This window comes from Emydura macquarii, unplaced genomic scaffold (genome assembly GCF_026122565.2).
Source record: "Emydura macquarii macquarii isolate MOO-44397 ecotype Brisbane River unplaced genomic scaffold, CSIRO-AGI_Emac_v2 contig_719, whole genome shotgun sequence".
Taxonomy (NCBI): domain Eukaryota; kingdom Metazoa; phylum Chordata; order Testudines; family Chelidae; genus Emydura; species Emydura macquarii.
Window position 1 is genome coordinate 1,867,826 of NW_027130856.1, and position 21,547 is coordinate 1,889,372.

The 21,547-nt window shown below is 41.0% G+C and overlaps 1 protein-coding gene across 3 annotated transcripts in view; it reads left to right on the top strand.

Annotated features, from left to right (window-relative positions):
• The window catches only part of SVIL (supervillin), a 213,450-nt gene that overhangs the window by 35,298 nt on the left and 156,605 nt on the right, over window positions 1–21,547 (top strand). For all 3 annotated transcript variants that reach the window (XM_067542573.1, XM_067542572.1, XM_067542584.1), the window contains exon 2: window positions 15,955–16,074. The gene's annotated coding sequence lies outside the window, so the exon portion shown is untranslated. The remainder of the gene's footprint in view (window positions 1–15,954; window positions 16,075–21,547) is intronic.

Here is a 21,547-nt window from a genome sequence, read left to right on the forward strand (position 1 = left end):
GGTTTTATGGCACCGTTAAAAAATTAATGCAATTGCTTATGAGTAATGCAAGCTTAAATCTTGGACCTGGGAGTCTTCCTGCAAGGAATTTTTATAAGAAACCTTGAAAAAGAGATCACACAGGAATAACAAGCACTTCCTGTAAGTCATCCTCTCATGGCTTCTGATTGGATGGTATTCCTAGGTCTCCCAGGTATGTCTGAACACAGGGTCAGACCTAGATCAAATGGCGCTCCAAGCCAGGAGCGTCTTTGGTGCCCTCCCCCCCCAGTTAAAGTTTTGAATACTTTATTTTATATTAAATTTGTAGTCCGTTTCATGACTTTGGTGCATGATTTATCCCTGTCATCATTTTGCATGGTAGGATCTGTAAATCTGTATTTATTCATGCCATGTGTAAGCAATATATGTGGCTGACAACATTCTAGGAGGTTCGAGGAAAATGTAGTTCTCAGAAAGTCTGGAAGGTTCCATGAGATCCTACGAGGGTCCAGAAGATTCTAGGAGTTCAGTGAAAAATGAATCCCACACACAAAATACCTGAAACATTTTATTTCAAACATTCTATTTTCTGTTTTGTTGCTAACAACAAAAATAACACTCTGAGCCTGGTGTCCCCCAAACCTGGCACCCCAGGCAATCACCTACCCCTAAATCTGGCCGTCTGAAGATACTAATGGTTGAACTAATCCATTCCCTGTACTATATACTTGAGATGTGTCTGTACTGCAGAGCCTTGGGGCTTTGCCAGCATAGCCACAGTGGAGATGCAGGGTAAGCTGACAGGAGGAGCTCTTTTGCCAGCGTAGCCACACCGTCTCCAGAATGACATTAGCTATGCCGTAAAAGAGCACTCTTCTGTTGGCATAGAAGCCTCTACATCGGGGACTTTGCCAGCATAGCTATGTCAGGTAGATGGTGTGGTCTTTTGACACTCTTGGCAGACATAGCTATGCCGTTAAAACTTTGTCATGCAGACCATGTTTAATTGAATGGTGCTGAACGTAGGTTAAGTTGAACAAGTGGAACGTTATTAAATCCTGTGTTCTGCTCTGGCCATGTGGTTGAGTTGCTTCCAGCCTAACCCCCCATATTCCCTGTTCCACTGGTGTCCTGTCAATAACAGTCCCTTTGGGGAACATTGGCCATCTGACTCTAGTTCCATTGATCATGATAGATCTTCCCTCTTTTACAAGTGTTTTAATATAAACATTTAAAACAAATAACTGACTCCCAGATCCCCACCTTGTCTACCTTTGACCAAAGGTTGCTAGCACATAGTTAAGCCGTTTTGCCACAGACTCAGGTGGTTACGTAATCTTTGAGATAGTTTGGTGTCTTCAAAAGGCAACCACATCAGAAGCTGACGTGTCTGTTTGAGTCTAGCAAACGTATCTGTCTGAGTCTCCTCCCTCCCTGTGGGACTGGCCACCAGATAGTTCTCTGCCTCCATTCTGTGATGTCCTCTGTAGGCTCTCTAGTTGTTGTCTTCTTGCTCACAAATGCCTCCTGTTCTTTTGGATCACTTGTCCCTTTTGTGTAGACACATTGTATGAGCTGGGTGCCAATGCGCACCTCTCAGGACTCCGTTAGTTAATGCCTTATGGTGTGAGGATTCTGCCATGAGAGAGACGAGTGCCTGTCTCCAGGGCCAGTGGTCCTTGGCTGATCTGTTTTACTCTAGTCCTTACTTTTTCTAATGGTTGGCCATCTGCTGTTGCTGGTATCTCCATTCTTCTGGCTGCAACAGATCTCTTGTAATTGGTAGCAGGGTTTTGGTCCTTCATCCCATCAGTGCCTGTGCTGAGCTCTTTTGGCACTCCTGTGGAAAATGTTCCTGTGTGCCAAAATGCTAATGGGGGCCTGAACTGGACCAAACAGCCTTGTGTAACAGTCTCTTCAGTGTTTCCATAGCTGATTCCACCTTACCATTACTTTATGGTATGCTGGGGCAATCACACTCCCATTTTCATGCAAATATCTTGAATTCTTCTGAGACAAATTGGGGTCCATTGTCAGTGAATACATATCTTGCAAAGTGGGTCTTCAATTTCCCTATCCCTGACTTGCTGCTTTTATCAGGCAGGGCATCAACCTCCAAAAAATGTGAATAGAAATTCACTGTAGTCAAGTATTGCTTTTCTTGGAGATAGACAAGTCTGCTCCTACCTTTTCCTCTGGCCAAATGGTCAGTTCATGTGGTAACAGTCTTACTTCTGGTGGTTATTACACGACTGGCAAGTGTCACGCCCTTTTAACCAAGGAGCAGAGTTCTGTATTAATTCCTGGCCTGGTAAGCACACTCGCAAGCCCATCTAAGACAGCTGTCAGTGCCCAGGTGTGAGGCATGTGGATGTGAGTATGAAATTGGGGGAATGTGGGAGGGGTTGGTTTTGGTTTTTTTGCATAACATCCTTACATAAAGAGGCAGGGACAACAACTCTCTGTCCTCTGATATGACTCTATCCTGTACATTCAGTTCATTTTTAATTTTCTCCTACTGATACCTGGCTTTTGTCTCCTGGCCACCCTGCTAGTATCACTTTCTTGACTGCCTGTATTTAGATGTCTTTTTCAGTAGCCTCTTTGATATCCATCAGCTTCACTATTGAAACTGGGAGACAGTGCAGCATATTAATGGATTCAGTGTTCTGATCCCGTTTCCCCAACGCACTGATGCTGGGTATATATGCCCTGCTTAGGTCATCTAACTTCAGTAGTCATCCTGAACAATACCTGATTTCTGTCTGATAGCCCTGGAGACACATCAACATGAGCTGCAATCTGTTTGGAGCACCAAGAAGGGGCTTTACTGTCATTGCCTTCAGGGTTTTGTGGCCTGATTGCACTATTACTGGATAGCCATAGGTGTACTGATGGACTCTTCACACTTCAAATACTGCAGCCAGAAGCTCTCTCTCTATTTGGTCATGCCCTTGTTTAATCTCTGACAGTGCTCTGCTGGCATAAGCGACTGGTCACTCCTGCAAAAGAGTATCACACTAGAATGTCAGTGGCTCTCCTGATTGATAGTACTTCAGTACAGGAGCTTCTGTTATCATTTGTTTCTCCATGTCCCATTCAGCATTCTATCTTGTGAGCTGATGTATGGGTTTTGCTACTACAGCCGCGTGTGGACAGAAAATGTATGATTCTTTCGAAGTGATATAACCCTCTTTCACATCCAATGGAGCTGGCATGTCTCCCCTGCCTTCATCTTGTTGGGATCTGCTTTTAGTCCCTCTACTGTGAGCAGATGCCCAATATATGTCACCTCATGCTGTTTGACTCACACTTTTTCTGGGGTGAGTTTTTTACGTTCTTGTCCCTGCATTGCAGTAAAAGAGCTTGTCATTTTCTGCCATTGTCGCATTCAGTTTCTGTATCATTGCTCCTCCCTTAGCCTACAATGAGGATATTATCTGCAGTTATTTTCACCCCTGGCAGCCCTTGGGTGAGTCTTCTCTGGTGCTGGGCTTATGCGCGCACAGCCATCTGTAGTGACTGAGTTCCTCACATCGGACTATAAAGATTCTAACTTTCCAAAGTTCTAGCAAGATGTCATCAGTGCATAGTGGCGTCTTTTCAATGCCTGTTTCAGTGGCTTTGAGCCTATGCAGATGTATAATTTGTGTGAATGATTTCTTTACAACAGTTCTGCTTACCTAGGCTGTACTGGCCTCTACAGATGTTATGATACCCCTGTTCTGCAGACTTTTTTTGAGCTCCTAGCATACTGGATTACATCGTGCCATTGGGATTTTCCTTCATGGTAAGCACACAGGTTCCACTGTGGGACTTATTTCCAGTTGCAGCTTTCCTCCGAGGCACCTGTCACCTTTGAAAACATCCTCCCTATACTTTTAAAATTGTCTCCACTGTCCATGGGGCTCCTCTTTTGCTTCTTGTACTGCAGCTATAAAATTTTGCTCCCCCAGTGCTGGTTTGATCAGGTCCATGGCTTGTATGGCTGTATTTCTGCAAGAAGGAAACCAGCTACTACCATAAACTTCTGTTGGTACCATCTGTTATTTTTGAGATTAGTTATTATGAGGGCTATGTCTTCACTGACGGCAGCAAATTCGCTGCTATCAGATCGACTTCTCTGGATCGACTGAGCGGTCAATGAAGACCCACTCAGTCGATCCAGAAATCAACATATTAAGACCACCTTCTCAAGTGGCATAGCGCTGTATTGACGGGAACGCGGTTCCTGTTGGCGCAGTGCAGTGAAGATGGCGCGCAGAACAGAAGCACAGAAATTGACGGGAGTTATGCAAGTTTTTTGCATAGTTTGCGTAACTCCAGTCGACTGCCGCCGAATCTCCGAGGTAAGTGTAGACAAGCCTGAGGTCGCCCTTTTTTTAATAGGCTCCATTATACTCTTAGATTGCTCCTCCTCTTTGTAATGGGGTGAACTGGACTCAAAGAATCACATTGCACGAATCTCCACTGTCTAGCTGAAAGCACAAGGGCATTTCTCTATTAACTTGCTGTAGGCATAAAGGTTAGTATCTCTTGTTGCTTTCCTGTCCTGACAACCTGAGTTGATATGCTGTCCTACTAAAGGAGAGAGTAAAGATGTCATCACCACTGTATGATGTAGCCATCCCTTCTTGTACAAGTTTAACTGGATCTTTCTGAGACCTTCTTTGGCTTCTGCACTCATTGCTGAAATGGTTCCTCCTTGCCACATTCTTTGTGATGCTGTCCTAGTGCGGGGCACTTCTCCCTTACCTACTCATGTTGTCTCCCCCAGTAAATGCACCTCACTGTGAGTATGGAACTTTAGCCAATTGCTCTTCTTTTGCTGTTGTCTCACTGGATGTCTTGTGCCTACTAGGGCTTCCATCCTTTCTCTTGAGGCTTCTGCTGCACTCCCCAGGTGTAAGCATCTTCTAATGTGAGATTGCCTTCCTGGAGCAGCCACTACTTCAGGTGGTGATCTCAGGTGCTGCAGATTATATCCTGTCCCAAATCAGGGAAATCTGTCAAGTCCTCAAAATTGCATGTAACAACTAGCATGCATAAGGCAGTAACATGCATCTATCCCCTTCCTTTCAGATTGGTCTCAAGTAAAAAACCTGTGCTGCTCTATAGTTTCATTCTGCTCTACGGTGCAATAAGTCTCCAGGGCTCCCAGGACTGTTGTGAGTCATGAGGCAGTGGTGAGCTGCAGAGTGGTGCAGATCTCTCTGCTTTGTTCTCCATTTAGGTACAGTAACAGTTTTAATTTCCTGCTGTTATCCTCCTGCAGGGTCAGGTCTCTGCGCAGCTCAAATGCCTCCTTCCATCTGGTCCATTGCTGGGCTAGGTTTGTGTATGCAAGACCCAGGGCTCTGGAGGACTTCAGACAGAATTCCATGGCTCATGCTACCAGCTGCTGCACTGCAGAGAACTCACAGCTCAGACATTGCCACCATGTTTCATTCGTAGAGAGCCAGCATTCAGCATCAAACTTGAACCAGTGGAACTTTATTAATCCCTGTGCACTGCTTTGTCCTTAGGCTTGAAGAAACTCAGCCACACTCTCACCTTTCCTGTTCCACCGCTGTCCTGTCAATAACAGTCCCTCCAGGTAATGTTGGCCCTCTGACTCTTCTTCCACTGATCAGGATATAGAGCAGGCATAATACTCAAGTGTACCAAACTGGTTTGAGGACCTCCATATAAAATATCATTTTAATTCAATGTTTCACAAGTAAGCTGTGTATTTCTGACCAAGAATACACCATTAACTTCCGACACTCCCTTAGGAATCTTGTTTATTGGATCACAGTACATACAGGCAGTGATCAAATCAGTGACAGGTCCATTTATATTTAAGGACCATGGCCTTTTTAATTGAAGTAGCTGATAGGTCAAACTCTTGTGTCTATAACAGTTCCCGTAGAGGGATCTGGTTTACTGATTAAACTAGGTCAATATATTATATTTACTGACAACTCTACACTCGATATATAAACAGTTGTCATACCATCCATAGCAAAATGTGAAATCCTGCAGTGGGATTATGTGATTAGTCACCAACAAGATATACTATTTGTTTTGAGCCATGTTTGTTATGGCTAAAATCATATTAAGCCTAAGGATTTGAAAACAGCTTAGAGAAGAGCTGGTGTATTCTGCATGTCCTATTAATGTTACATGGTTGTTGCATTCATCCTAGTGGGGAAGGGGAATATATTGGGCAACTGGTGTCTACGATTCTCCTTTTGTCCATTTTCCAGCAAGAATGGTTTACTTACCTCATCCATCTGCTTTTCCTATTTTCCATGCAAAATGTCTCTAATTAAAATAAAAAAACAACTTACCATTTCAGAGAAGACTAGGAATGTTATAGGTAATATACTTTTCAAAGGATAGACATAATGTTAGTCTAATCTTTAACTAGAATAAATTGTAGGCCATTCTTCAAAAAGTCTGTCCTAAATTTTCAAGCTAACACTGAATATTTTTTGCTCTCTTAACTTTTTGAAAAGAAATAACAGTGGGTAGAAATGAGATTTGAACTGGCTTCTGGCTTCCAGCTCAGCACTTTCTCTCAGACTACTGTTTATTTGATGAGGGAGTGGAAAGGATGAACTTCTTTCATTCTTGTGTGTCTCTGTGGATCGCTGCTTGCTTTTGTGATGCAACAGAGCAGGCAGTCAGCTTTGATAAAAATTCAGAGACCTGCAAAATAAATTACATTTGAGGTGTGGTTTAGGGCTGATTAGATTCTGGATTTTGGTTTTAGGTCTCTATGTGAATTAATTAATAGCATAAGCTATAAATAGTTTAATACTCACATTGTTCAGCAATGACCAGATTTTGTCTTCCAATGATCTCCTTTTGGGCATACAGTTTTAAAAGTAACCTCTAATTTTGGGTGCTAGCTTCTGACTCTTGAATAGATATTTTTTAAAAGAACTGAGCACCCGCTGAGTTTGACTTATCTGCCCTCAGTGCTCTGGAAGGAAAAGTTTTACGTGTCTAACACTGGGCACCCATAATTAGAGGACCTATACTTCTAGACAGACTTCTATATAGTCAGTGTGACCTACACTGCTTGAAATTGAGAGCGTGTTGAACTTCACTTAAGTATTTATTTAATTAAAAAAAGTCTCTGTTAATGACCAACTTCTTGGAACCTTGAAGTATTTTTTTTCTGACTACTGAGAATCTGCTATGGCTTCTTTGGCAGTTAAGGTTCACTCTTTTTGAGTGAATTTAGCATTGCTTGTTGACAATTTAGCATTTTTATTTATTTTAAACTGAGAATGTGTGCATGGCATTAAAATTACACAGCTTTTTGGGGTAAGAAGAGGGGAATAATTTAGCAATTTTGACTAAAAGTTACATAACTGCTTGGGAAGTGATATCTGAGTTCATAAGTGTTTCTACTCTCCAGAGAAGACAAAGCACTTGATCCAAAATATCTCTGTGTGTCCATGAATTCCAGAGGAAGTGAGCAAGGAAATCTGAACACTTAAACACTTTGGAAAAGGTCACTTGATTCAGAAGCAGTTTCTGAATAACTTCCCTACTTTAAAGGAAGGGCTGAGAACCAAATCAAAGATAGTCTAAATCCCATAAGAAATACTGGTTTCTATGTCTACGCTACAGCTTATGTTGGCATAATTTATGTTGGTCGGGGTGTGAATAAATCACCGCCCTGAGCAACATAAGTTACACCAACAAGTGCCAGTGTGGACAGTGCTAAGTTGGCAGGAGAAGCTCTTCCACCGACCTAGCTTCTGCCGCTTGCAGCAGCCAGAGTAGTTACTACTATGATAAAAGATGTCTGCTGAAAAATAAAATGTATTTAAAACAAAAGCAGCCTCACAGGACAAAATCCAGATTCCGTTGTGCCCAGTGAGTGCACTCCTTCTGAAGTGTCCCAAAGCAGGTTTGCATCTTCACAATCAATAATAATAATGTTTTTTTTAAAAAAAAAATCATTCTTGGGTTTAAAAATAGCTTCACAACAAACTTGCTGGCATCCTCAGGAGGAATTAGTCAAAAATAGGTCTGCAGTCAGTCCCTAAGGGTCAGACGACCCTTACTGACTCGTGTGGGCATGGAATGCTTCTGCAGGCCTGCTGACAAGGGCAGGTAAAGGGGGCAGTTGCCCAGTGACCAACAATTTTAAAAGGCCTGGGCCTCTTCCACCCATGGCCCCACTTCCACTCCACCCCAGGTCCTGCTCCACCGCTTGTTGCTAGCCACGACGCTCCTTCTCCCCACTTGGCCTCTCTGCCGTCACACGTTGCTTGCGTCCCTCTTCTCTCCCTCCACCCCCACCTCCCTGCTCCCCTGGTTGTTGCTTGCCGCCTGGGGGAAGGGAGAGTATGGAAGAAAGGAGGGGGGACCGAGTGGTGAAGAGGGCTGCAGCAGTGCATGGGCTAAGCAGGGGTGGGGCCTGTGGGTGGGGCCACAGGCGGAAGAGGAAGGACGGGACTGTTCTGCCCTGGAATTGCTGTTGGTGAGCCTGTGCTTCTGCATGGAGTCTTGTCTCCCTTTAAGTTCGAAGGCAGTGAGGTGATATCCTGGATGAGCCCCTCATTCCTCACAAAAAAATTTTGTGTTCCCAGTGTTGGCTATAACATGTGCATTTAACTTTAACTCATGCTTTTGGAGTGTGTAGAAGTTGCTACAAGGCAGAACCCAGACTTTTGTTTTTATTTTGTGGAATCCATTGTGAAATTACTGGAGTCAATGGTGTTCGAGCCACCTCTTTCTGACTCTTGGTGATTTGTATTTAACTGTTTTACAAAGTTCAATAAGCCTTCTCTGTACTTCAGAAAATCTGTAGGAGTTAAAAATAAATAAATCAAGCTGGTGTTCAAAGTAGCCAAGTGTGGCTTTGATGTGGCATACATTATATAAACACAGCAGCAGTTTAAATCATTAAAGCATTCCAAATCTTAGTTTCTTTTGATATTTTTTTCTCTCCAGTTATTTTAAAATCAACCTGAGTAATCCTATGAGATCCATCTGACCTCTTTCTCTTTTATTGTCTGAAAGGCAAATCATTTGTGGAAATAACTTACTAAATGTTTCATAAAGCTTTGAAAAGATTCTTCACGTCTTGAGTCTTATTTACTATACTACACTAGAGGTCAGTGTATGATGGGAACTTCTACAAATTAGTGTAGAGTTTCTCTTAGAATCATATTTCATCAGATCTTGAAACAAGATTCTATGAGAAGCTATACTCCACTACTCTGGAAAAAAACTTCGTATTAATGTGTTATGACTTTCTTGGCTAAAGCTCTCATTCAAGCTTCCTGCTTTTAATGCTCCCTAATTAAGGGAGGCACTTGGCAAGCAGCAGTAGAAGTTGGACACGCTATTCAATACTAACACTCTAGTGTTTTTAATACACACCCGGTTTCTCCAGATGCACTTCAAACATTCATGTTGCGTTGCAATGACATGATTTTTTTGGGTCCAATATCATGTACGCTATGCTATTTAGAGGAATTGTCCTTACCCCATGTGCTATATAAACTTAATCTTGCCACAGTGGAAGGAATTACATATGCACCTCTATTTTTGGTAATAGTGCTCACAGTTCTCTGAGCATCTAAGTGATAACTTCATTTTTTTTTTTTTTTTTTTTTTAAAGATCGATGGCTTCACTCCTGGGAGGTGTTGTCATGCATACTTCTGTCATGATATAGTCACTGTCACTCCAGCTGGTCTCCTCAGTTCTTCATAGAAAAGCAATCTCTAAACATTGGGGGGAGGGGGAAACAGCAAAGAATCTGTGAACAAATTGTAGGGCAAAGGGACTATGACAGATGGACAGACCATAATAGCATTATGGGAGGCAATACTGAAAAAAATTAATTGAAGGAGATAGATATAACCAGTATGTCAATTTTACTTTGCAAGGGAGATTGAAAGGTATGTGGGCTTAACTTATTTTAAAAAATAAATATTTTAAATTTATTTGCTACAGAAGTGGCTATAATGTTCAGCCAGTCACTATCTAAGCTAAAACACGTAGGATACTAAGTTGGACTTTCTCTTTAAATGGATGGAAGTTTATCTTTTTCTTCTGACGTGTTTCTCTATTATCTCTAAGTTTACCCACTGTACTGTGAATATCATATTGGTGGTAGCAGGCACAGTTTGGAATTGTTCTTTCCTTAGCTTTGAATTTCTTTGGTTTTAAGACAGATATGTGCACTAGCACTAACTATACTTCTGGATCTAGGCAGAAATGAAGAGTGAAGGTGTTTGTAGTCTTTTCTGAGGAGGTTTTCAAAAAGCACAAATGGTGGTTAAAATATTCACAGGACTGGAAAACAGTTTCCCACCCAGCTCTACCTGCCACCTGATATTAAAGGAATCCGTTATAAGCACATTTTCATGATCTTTAATTAATTAAGTCTGTGTTTCAGCTTATCGTATATGCTAAAACCTGTATAGTTGGTTTGCCACTCTGGGTATATATTCTAATCAGCTGGTGCTCATGGGTCTTTGGCATCATTCTTGGTTACATGTTTGTTTAACTGACTGCTAGTCACCATTCTGCTTCTTATGCTCAGAAATTGTAAGTATGCTAATTGGGGCTTTGGAGCCTTACATTACCTATTAATGCTAGAGGGCACATGTCCACTGTGTTCAGTCCACATGACTTACTTCCTAATGGGGTCCTCTTCCCTGTATGTGACAAGAACACCTGATGCACTTCACAGAGTAACAACTTCCTCATTTGGTAGCTGAGGTGGTGCCACCTCCATCATGTACTGCCCAGAAAGAAGTATTTGTGGTAGTACTAAACCACATGGTTCTCCAGACACACAGTTTGAACCTATTTTTGCATCAGTTTTAATTGATGCTTACTGCTTAAAACTGGCAAATAAGTTAAGAGGTGGCACCCTTGTGTCAACATTGGACAAATGCATATTTTAGCCAGATGCGTGCACTTTTGACCTCTCAATATAGAGGTCAATCTTTCCTGAAATCTTATTCTAAAAAGAGATGTGATGAAGCAGAATACAAGTCACAAAAATATTAGCAGAAAATTTTTTACTTTGCCTAATGCCTACTCCTGACATTCCAAAGAAGTTCAAATTGTATGAACGAAAGCATATTTCTGAAAGGGGATCTCTGTTCCTAAAATTTTCTTGCTCAAACTTGATGCACAGAGATAATCTCAGTCCCTTCTTAACGTTTATGTAGAATTTATTAACAGGAAAAGAGACGCTGCCTCAACATAAGGTAATGTAAATTCAGTTAACTTCTAGGGTGTACATATGCCTTGGGGGAAATTTTGTAATTTGAAGGAATGTTAGTAAAACTATAAAAGTTTGAGAAAAGGTGGTGGTGTGTGGATTTGTTTGAGTTTTTTTAAGTTAATACTAAAATCCAAAATTCTATCAATATCTCTTATTTCTGAGGCATGTCTGGACATTTTTCTTCAAATAAAATATAGCCTTAAAAATCTCTAGCTATTCAGAACAGCTGTCTGAATTAATTCTGCATAGGACAACTTTGTCTCTGAAATACATACAGTAGTTGTACCCGTCATTGATCAGATTACTTAAAGAGCCACTGTTCTTAAACTCACAGTAACTAAAGAATGGGACAGACTGCCCCAATGTAGCTATGATACACTTTTGCAAGCTCTCTGGGACATTCTATGTATGGTGCTAAATGCAATGATTCTCCGATCATGGTTGGGACCTACCTCTAGGCATTAATGCAGTACAAATAATCATCATCTGATCCAGGGAAACAAGGATGCAGAACTTTTGATTTTATTCTGTCTGAACTTTGTTCTGAGGCATATCTTAAACACTATTTTCTATTTGGGGCCAGGCTAAAACAGAGTAAATGGATAATAGCAAGTGTCCAAGGATATTTGGATCTTCCTTCTTGCCTAAATCATGTACTCTCTGCTGTGAACAGATAATGTTGTTTTACTGGTATGAAATAGAGCATCCCATCAAAATATAAAGGCTAGTATCTGGATGATACTCTTACTATTTCTCTACCCTGTTTTTCTAACTTCTAAACATTTGAGAGTCATCAGTTCTGTACTCCAAGTAACTTAATAAATAAATGTGTAAGAGATTAAGTATGGAGGTAGTACAGGCAACAATTGCAGTCAAAGTCAAGAATATTTTAATGATATTAGACCTCTGCTTCAACTTTATTTATTCAGATTTCCACCAACCATCAAATGTCTCCTGGGAGAGGCAATCTTTTTCAGTATTTTCTTCTAAGCCTCAGACTCATCACCACACTATTATTACAAGTTCTTGCTAAAATTTTCTTGATCGTGTCAAATGCCTTTTAAAGAACGTACAGAAAACCCCATGCATAGAGAACAACCAGCTAAAGAAACAGCACTCCCTCAGGATAGCTCAGCTAATAACACAAATTCTAGATGCCTTTCAGAGTCTGGATTTTGTGGTTTTAAAGAGAGAATGCCATAACATAGGCTTTAGCTTTCTCTCTTTGGCACTGATGGTTAAAGAGCGTAACATATGCTGCAGCACAAAAAGTAGACAAGTAAACTGATACAGTTATGGAGTGCTGGTAGCAATATATATGGCTAAAGCAAGCTTCCCACTAAGCCCTGTCTCTTCAACCTATTCCTTCACCTCACAAAAGAAACTGATTTTCATGAAACTTCACATGCTGGATCTGATCTCCAGATAGTCCCTGGGTAGTTTACTAAAAATCAGAAAAGAGGGTTTAAAGTTAGTTTCTTAAATTTCATCTGAGGCTCACTTTAGAAAATGTTTGTAGTATTGGATTATCTCTAAACTTGTGGGTTTGGCCTTGTTGACTTGTTGAAAAGTGTGTGTATTAGTGTAATTTTTTTTTTTTTTTTTTTTTAATGGGGGAGAAGGAAAGAGAATTACAAAAATATACTGGGAAAACAAAAAATAGCTTGTAATGCCCACACTAAGGTAGAGGTGGGGAGTAGGGTTACCAGGCCTTGTCTACGCTACAAAATTAAGTCAAGTTAAGTTGACATACAGCTGCCGCAGTAATTAAAGTGGTGGTTCATGTGAACAAAACTATGCTCCTTATGTAGGTGGTGCGCATCCTCACCAGGAGTGCTTCCACTGACTGAAGTGGGGCATTGTGGGGCACTAACATCTGGAGCCCCGCCACCCTGGGGCTGACAGCCTGAACTGTGAGCCTCTTACCAGGCACACAACTGGAGCCCCACTCCACCCCTGTGGGGCTTATAGCTGGAGCCCTCCCCTGGCCCCGGGGCTGATATCTGACTGTCAGCATCCAAGGAGGAGGTGGGGGGCTCCAGCTGTGATTCCTGCATGGGGCTGACAGCCAACAAGCAATGTAAATAACACAGTGCTTACACAGACCCTGTCACCCTAAATATACCGACCTAAGCAGTATGGCTCTTGCAGAGGTAGAGTTATTAAGTCAGTGTAATAGGTGACTTATACTGGTGGGAGCAATGTTGTAGTGTAGGCACTTACAGAGTTAGGTCGTCCTAACTCTCTAGCGCAGACCAGGCCTAGGATTATTAAAGCAGAGTAATAAAAAGCTAGTCGAATGTCGAGAGGAGGATTTTTGAGGGTAGAAAAGGAGGAAGTACTTGCATAGATGTGCCTTAGGGTCAGAAAGCAAGGAGGAACCAGGAGATGGAGGATTTGATTTTGGTTTATTTTCCTCTTAACTTAAGCATCTCTTGCTTGCTCTTTTGGGGGCCAGGGTGAAGAGAACCCCAGTCTCGATGCCCTGTACTTTAAAAGAGAGCAAAAGAAACATCATGTAGAGATGCATGAGACTAAAAAGCAACAATAGAGTGGGGGGCCACTTTTAAGGTTGCATTTTCTTTTCTGTTGACTTGTTTTTATTCTAGTACATAATTTTGCTGCCTGAGATCTAGAAAAATAGATTTAGGCAGGCAATGTAAATTGGGTGGGTGAACGTGAGTGATGAATTACATTGAAAAGGAAAGGGATCTAGCCCGTTGTTTCTAGACAGTCTGTGATTTGGGTTTTTTAAGTACTTATTGATTTGGGTATTGCTGGACTCCCATTTTAAAAAAGAATGGAAACGTGTGTGTTAAAGGAGCTTTGTTTAAAAGTCTGGCTAGTAACAATGGAAACGTCAGTTTAGGTAGGACTGACCTCTCGTCTAGATATTGTTCTTTGTGCTTAACTTCTCTCTCATCTCCTAATGTGTTTAGCAGCATCTGTGCAAGCAGAGCAGTGGTATGCTAACCACAACAGTTGTTCCAATAAGTCCGGAAATCCATGACTTGGTTTTACACTATTTTCAAAATGCAATAAGACTTATCATTGGAAGAGCTGGACTAGGCAATAAGTAACTACCAGTGCATCACTGCACAGCTGTGTTTGGTCTCATATCAGTCAGTGTCTGTACAGGGGCAATCACTTCTTTAACAAGACACACTATTTTTTCTTGGAATTAGCAGTGTTCAGATCTGTTCTTGAATTTTGATGTATCCCATGGAGTCCTAATTACTCACTCCACCACTGATGCAGTTGTTTGTTTATATACTCAATCCCATAGGCGGCCAGTTATATGGGCCCATGGTGTCCATGCTCCACCAATATTCAGGAACGTGGGCCTAGCTCCACCAATGTTTGGGTTTAATAATGATGAAAATGATGCGGGACTGTGATGCAGACCCAGTGGTGTACCATTGGTCCCTGGCGCCAGGGAGCCAATGCTGGCATTTGCACGCCCCCCGCCCCCCTTCCTTGCTGAGGCAGGGGCCTTGTGCTGCTGGGGGGCTGGCTGCGAAGCCTCCAGTGGTGCTCGGCCATGCAGGGGCAGAGTGCAGTGGCCCTCAGGGCAGCCTGGCCGTTCTGCCCCCTCGCACCTCCGGACACACTTATATCAGCTGGCCAGCAGCTGCTGCAGCACCGGCCCTGACTCCAAGCAGTGCGACCCCTGCAGGGGAGGAGGCAGTCCCATCCCGTCCCTCCCCAGCCTGGCCGGGACTAGTAGCTGGAGCCTACCGCACAGTAAGAGCCCCTGGCTAGGGTGCCCCCAGCCCTTTTCCTTCCCAGTGCTGGGCCCAGTGCAGTGAGGTTAAAGAGGCCTTGGGCTGGCTGTGGGGAGGGTGGGGACCATGGGGTCCCGGGCGGTCACCTTCCCCCCTCCCCCGTGTAAGGCTGGTCCCACCCCCCCATGCCATATTATCCTCATTTCTGAGGGCAGGGAGCTGGCCAACAGCCGCTGCCGCTCTCCAGCCACCCACATCTGAAGGCAGCACTGCTGCCAGCAGCAGCACAGAAGCAAGGGTGGCAATATCACGATACTCCTGCAGTAACCTTGCAACCCCCTCCCTCTGTACAGTCCTCTTTTGGGTCAGGACTCCCATGGTTACAACATTCTGAAATTTCAGATTGAAATATCTGAAACCATAAAATTGACCAAAATGGGCCGTGAATTTCATAGGGCCCTCTTTATAATGATAGATTGAATGCGCTCATGCCATGTAGTTTAACAAAGGGAAGCTTAAGGAATGACTTGATTACAGTCTATAAGAACCTACATGGGGAAGAAATATTTAATAATGGGCTCTTCAGTCTAGCAAAGAAAGCTATAACAGGGTCCCATGGGTGGAAGTTGAAGCTAGACAAATTCACATGGGAAGTACAGCACAGATTTTTAACAGTGAGAGTAATTAACCATTAGAACAATTTATCAAGAGTTGTGGTGGATTCTCCATTGTTGACAAACTTTAGAAAAACATCCAGTCTTGATTTTAAAAGATATTCTGTAGGAATTACTTTGGGGAAGCTCTATGGCCTATGTTATACGAGAGGTTAGACTAGATGATCCCAATTGTCCTTTCTGGCCTTGGAATTTAATGAATATCAGAGCCAGGCTAAATTGAGGAGTTCTAACATTCAGCTAGCCAATAATGGTATAGAGACTCTTGCTTGGATCTCCATAGTCATCAATAATCTTACCTATTCTTCTTGTTTCCTCTAGGGGACAGTGCCTACAGCTCAAAATAACATGAATACTGATGCAGTTTGGAGTATTTGAGTAACGTGAATATTGATGCAGTTCCACTTGTGAAGCCATATGACCTATTGATTAGCATTTGAGGTAAGTCCTGTGTTTAAAAAAAAAAAAAAAAAAAAACCAAAAACCCAAAATTGTGGATTTTTAAAATTTGACTTTCACTTGTAACTGCTTTCCCACTCTGAGAAGTTGGCCAGTTGCTTTGTACAGGGCTGACTTTTTAAAATGAGACTCTGTTTACCTCAACTCTGACATGAACATCACACTACTATTGTCGGCAATACAGGATGAGGATGAAAATCAAAGCTAGAGTCTTGCCGGGGAGGGAAGGGGGGGGATTCAGAGGGATTAGAGAGAGGATGAATATTAGGGAAAATGTATACTGACCCCTGTTATTGGAGAAATGTTTTTTCACATAGCAGTTTTATTGAATGGAGCATTAAAGTGGGAAAAATATTGAGATAAAAGATATTTAACAACAAAAGTGCTGTACTTACCTTATATGTTGTGAAGCTCTTGATGTTTCTTAAAAGTACACTGTTTTTAGTTGAAGAACGGATAATAAAACTGAAAACTTGGATATCTATTTCACCTGTTAAAACCTTGGATGCTTTTGATTTTGCAGGATTTTTGAATATTTACAGCTTAGACTTATGATTGGTTTTCAGTTTTGAGTTGGGTCAAGATGCTTGTGCCTGGACCTGTTCTGTCTAGTCTTCTAATTTGTATCTTTACTTTTTGTGATTTGAAATATCTTTCTAGGTTTCTTTTGTGTAATTGATAATGGTGTCTAACGTATGTTCTGTGCCTACCCAAAGTGTGTGTGGGCTGCTGCTATGCAACTTGCATTTGTACTGTTAGACCTCAAAGTTCAACTGTCTGAACTTGGCTAACAAGACTTCATTGCTTGCTTCATTTAGTATCCTTGTCATGCCTGGTAGTACTCTTCAGAGCCCTGCTTTTTTTATACAGAGGAATCAATTCCTTTTGAAAGCTAAAATTACAAATAAGCCCATAGTTTCCCATGCAATCATTGTTTGGAAACAAACCTCACAATCCTTAGACACTTATAAAGAATCTTTCTCGCTACTGATTTAATCCATTGTTTTCCTTTTCCTGACACAGAAATGCATTTCTTAGCTTATAGCATTAAATCTACATATTTGTCAGCTATTCAGACACACCAACATAGAATTCAAATAAAAATTTTTGTTTCTAAAGTACTGTGAAAATGTTTAGCGGGCTGTTGACAAATATTTTCTTATGAGCATCTCAAACTGTCTTGTGTGTACCTTCTTCCTTCTATTGATCTTAGCAGTTCAGAACTCTGGTTAACCCCAAAAAACTAATGTAGCACTTTTGACAAATGTTTCCCTCCTATCTCATCTCTTAAACTTGGTTAATCTCTCTTGGGACTTTCTGCTCACATTTATTGCAAATGGAGAAATTAACTTGTCTCAAACTGAAGAAGTCCAAGGGGATCATCTTATTTCAGGCTAGCAAAATATGGGTTAGTAGTAGGTAAATCTTCCTATGAACCAGCTGTATTTTAGTAGTACTGTGTAACTACTCTACTATTGAGCTGTTGGAGAAGTTGTGGCCACACTGTTCCTTCAACATGTGCTGTGATTGTGTGTGCTGGTTATAATGTTACTACTATTATGAGAGTGGCAGGGACTGCTGATTATGGAGGTTGTGTAAGAATTTCAGTTCTCATCCTTTGTTTTCATTTGCTTATAACTTTCCTTAACTTTTACTCTTCAAGCTCAGATTTCCCAGACTTTGAAAGTTTGAGTAAAAATTATTCACTTGTTCTTGAGGACAAAGAGTTGGGGGAGGGGGAGAGTGTGTGTGTGTGTGTGTGTGTGTGTGTGTGTGTGTGTGTGTGTGTGTGTTTCCTTCCTTCATTGGACTCTTTGTCTTCAAGAACAGGAGAATTATTTCTTATCTATGTCTTAAAAGAGCTTGAAGAGCCAGGGTAGAAAGGTGAAATTTGACATGGATTAATTGAGCAATACCTTTTCAGTGTTGTGGTGAAAACTGGATTTGATTTAACTGTTATGACTCATTTTAAAACTTTATTCATTGCATGTAACGATTGTATGACACTTTCACAGTGTTTACATAATACGTAGATGGTGACTACAACATTCATATATGCTTAGCTGTGTAGTGAAGGTGGGCAGTGAGGTCCCCCACATACTAAAGTTCTGAAGCATTTGTCCGATGTTAAGACTTAATAGTCTCGTGGACTTTGTGGAACTACTTGCATTTTTTTTTTTTTTTTTTTAAGTTAAATACCTTGATGAATTGGGGTTCGATTGAGGCAGGGCTCCTGGAGCTGCCATGCCAAACCATTACTACGTCTTGTAAGGTGAAAGTATCACAGCTGTTAAGATTCTCAGGGTCCTCTTGCAGATCTTGTAATGTGCATGTTACAGGGTATTGTGGTAGTGTCTATCCAAATCATTCCACATTTTAAACTTCTTTTAAAAAATTCATTAATATTAAGGCTATAAAGCTAAGGTAGAACGTATAATCTTAACTAGTCTAATTAGACTAACTGGTCTGTAATTGCCCAGATCACCTTTTTACCTTTCTTAAATATTGGTATGATGTTAACTATACTCCAGTCATATGGTACTATCCCTGAATAGATAGCTTTTATTAAAAATTCTTACTACCTTACTAGCAATCATATGTGCTAGTTCTTTTCGTATACCGGGATGGACATTATCGAGGTCCCCCTCCCCCATTGTCAACTTGAGCGCATTAAGCTCTGATGTTTTCTACCACCTTAGATGTTGTAATTTCCATTTCCACACACTCCTTTCCATCAGTTGTCCTGCCTTCATGCCTATGTTCCATATTATTCTCCATGTTATAAACTGAGGCAAAGTATTTATTTAGTTTTTTGGCCATACTTAGATTATCTTTACTCTTCTCATCCACATTGTATAGCAGCCCAACCTCATCCTTCCATCTCCCTTTATGTAACTAAAAAACCACTAATTTATTTGAATTTCCCTAGCCAAGAGCTAATTGAGTTTGTTTTAGCGATTCTCATTTTATTCCTACATTTTCTAACCTCCAAGTTGTAATTTTTTTTATTGATCATTCGCTAGAGACTCTGCTTACAATCTTAATAACCTTTTTGAGGTGGTTATTCATCCAGCTGGGTCCTGGTGCCTTTCCCTAAAAGTGTTTTGCCCTGCTTGAGATGCAAATTACAGATAATTTATGTAATTGATTTAAAGAAATTTCAGGCCACCACCACATTTAATTTCTTGAGCTCTTCAGTGCAGTTGACCTCTTCTCTAACCAATTTCCCAAAATCTATCCTTTTGAAATCAAATATAAGAGTTGACAAGCTGGTTTTGATGATCCTTCCATTTAAATTAAACTGAATCAACTTGTAATCACTCAATTAAAGGTTATTTCCTATGACCAGCTTTTTTATGATGTCCGCATTACTTACAGAAACAGTCTAAAATTGCATCGCCTCTTGTTGGTTCAGTGACTATTTGATGGAGGGGAAAAACCATCTATCACATCTAGGAATAAATGAACCTTATCAATATTAGTACAATTCCCAGTAGTATTTAGCTTTCTAATATTAAAGAGATCTCTATCCATATCTGAGTCTGACCCTGGGGGTCTATAGCAGACCCCTAACACTATGCTAAAAGAATCTGTTTTACAATCCTTCTCCAAAGTGGCTTTGACCCAAACAGATTGTTTTGTCCATATTATCATTTCTTATTTCTTTAGAGTATAGTGTACAACACTACCCTGCCACCTTTACCTTTATTTGTGTCTTTCCTAAACCGTGCCTACTCTTAAATACTATATTCTGGTCATGAGTGCTATTTCATCAAGTTTCTGTAATCCCTGTAATACCCGGTTTGACCTCCTGCACCAAGAGTTCCAGTTTCTCTATTGTATTGCCCAGACTCTTTATATTTGTATACAAGCATCTCAGTTGTTTCCCTCAGGCCTCACCCAATTTTCTAGCTGGATAAGATATAGTCCTTACAGTTGGTGAAACACCTACTTGATTACAAATATTGATTGGAGTTAGTACCTTCTTTCACTTGGCTCTCTATACTCGTGATCCATTATCCCTTACTATACCTTCATTTAGCTGATTTTTCTTCTCCCGTGTATTGAAGCCAGGTGTGGAGATTTCATAAGTCTTTCCCAATGTTCTCCCCTCGTCGCCTTTTTTAAAGCCCTTAACAATCATTCCAGCCTGATCCCAGAAGACTAATACCCCAGATACTCAAGTGGAGTCCATCAGTGAAGAAGTCTTCTTTCTGTGAATGCCTCCTGATGGTCGATCATACCAAAGCCTTCCTCATAGCATCAACCCCGGAAACATCTGTTGGTCTTCATATCTTTTCATGCCATAGAAATGCTGCTATTAACCGCTAGCTATTAAAATACCTACCTGTGGGAGGACTTATTTAAAATGTCTAAATCGGTGTATATTGAACCATAATGCCACTGAAAACAGTATCAGCAGCAGCAGTAACAATTGCCTTGTATTGAAGGCAATAAATGGTCTGATACATATTTATGGAATGGTATGTGACCAGGCAATTGGACTGTATCAAGAGACATACACAAAAGGGAGCAGAGTGAAGGCTCCACATGCAACCCTTAATTCCATTACTTTCTGACTGTCACCTTGGTAGGGCTGCAAAATGTCCATTCATGAAATCTAAAAACAAATCTAACTTGGCATCCTCTAATCCTCATCTTTTTATAAAAGTTCAGTCATAGTTCAGCTTGTGATGTAGTGAAATTTTCACTTCTCTCAGCTGGGTTATAACAAACACCAGTGATACAAGTCCCATGTTGTTGTCTTGATACAGTGCAACAGTATTTACACTGTTGATGTCAGAGATTGAACATCTTCACTAAATCTAATTTAGGTAAGATAGAAACATTATATTCTGGCTTTACATGCCTTTTTGGCTACTTTTACTTCTGCATTTCCATTGATACCACTCAAAAGGTTCCTACTTCATCTTTATTAATTTGGAGTTGTCTACTTTCTGAGAACCATTTAAACTCTGTTTAGCGTGTGTACAGGTTGAGGAGTAATACCATACTGTACCCATTTATCTTCCTTTAACCTTGAAATTATTTGTGCTTTTGCCAACTAGATTGCAGTAACTCTTACACACTGACTTGCCAAACCAGGTTCTGTATTCCTCTCATTGTGTGGCATTCCCCAAAACAAATATTTGATGCTTTAGTTCCAGAAATGTGGTTAAAAGGCAGGTTTGAATGTTTGGGAATCTTTAGGGGCAGATGAGTTCAAAATTTTCTTGTACAGGTGGAAATGACTGTTCCTGCCAATTATAAGAGTGGGGTCTGAATTGTGTCACCTCAGGTGACAGAATTTCAGGTGATACAGAGACTTATCTTCTGTATCCTAGGAACTGCAGTACTGGATGAGACCAGTGGCCCATTTAATCCCATATCTTGTGTCAGATAGTGGCTAGTATCAGCTACTTCAAAGAAAAGTGCGTGGAACGCTGGAGTGGGC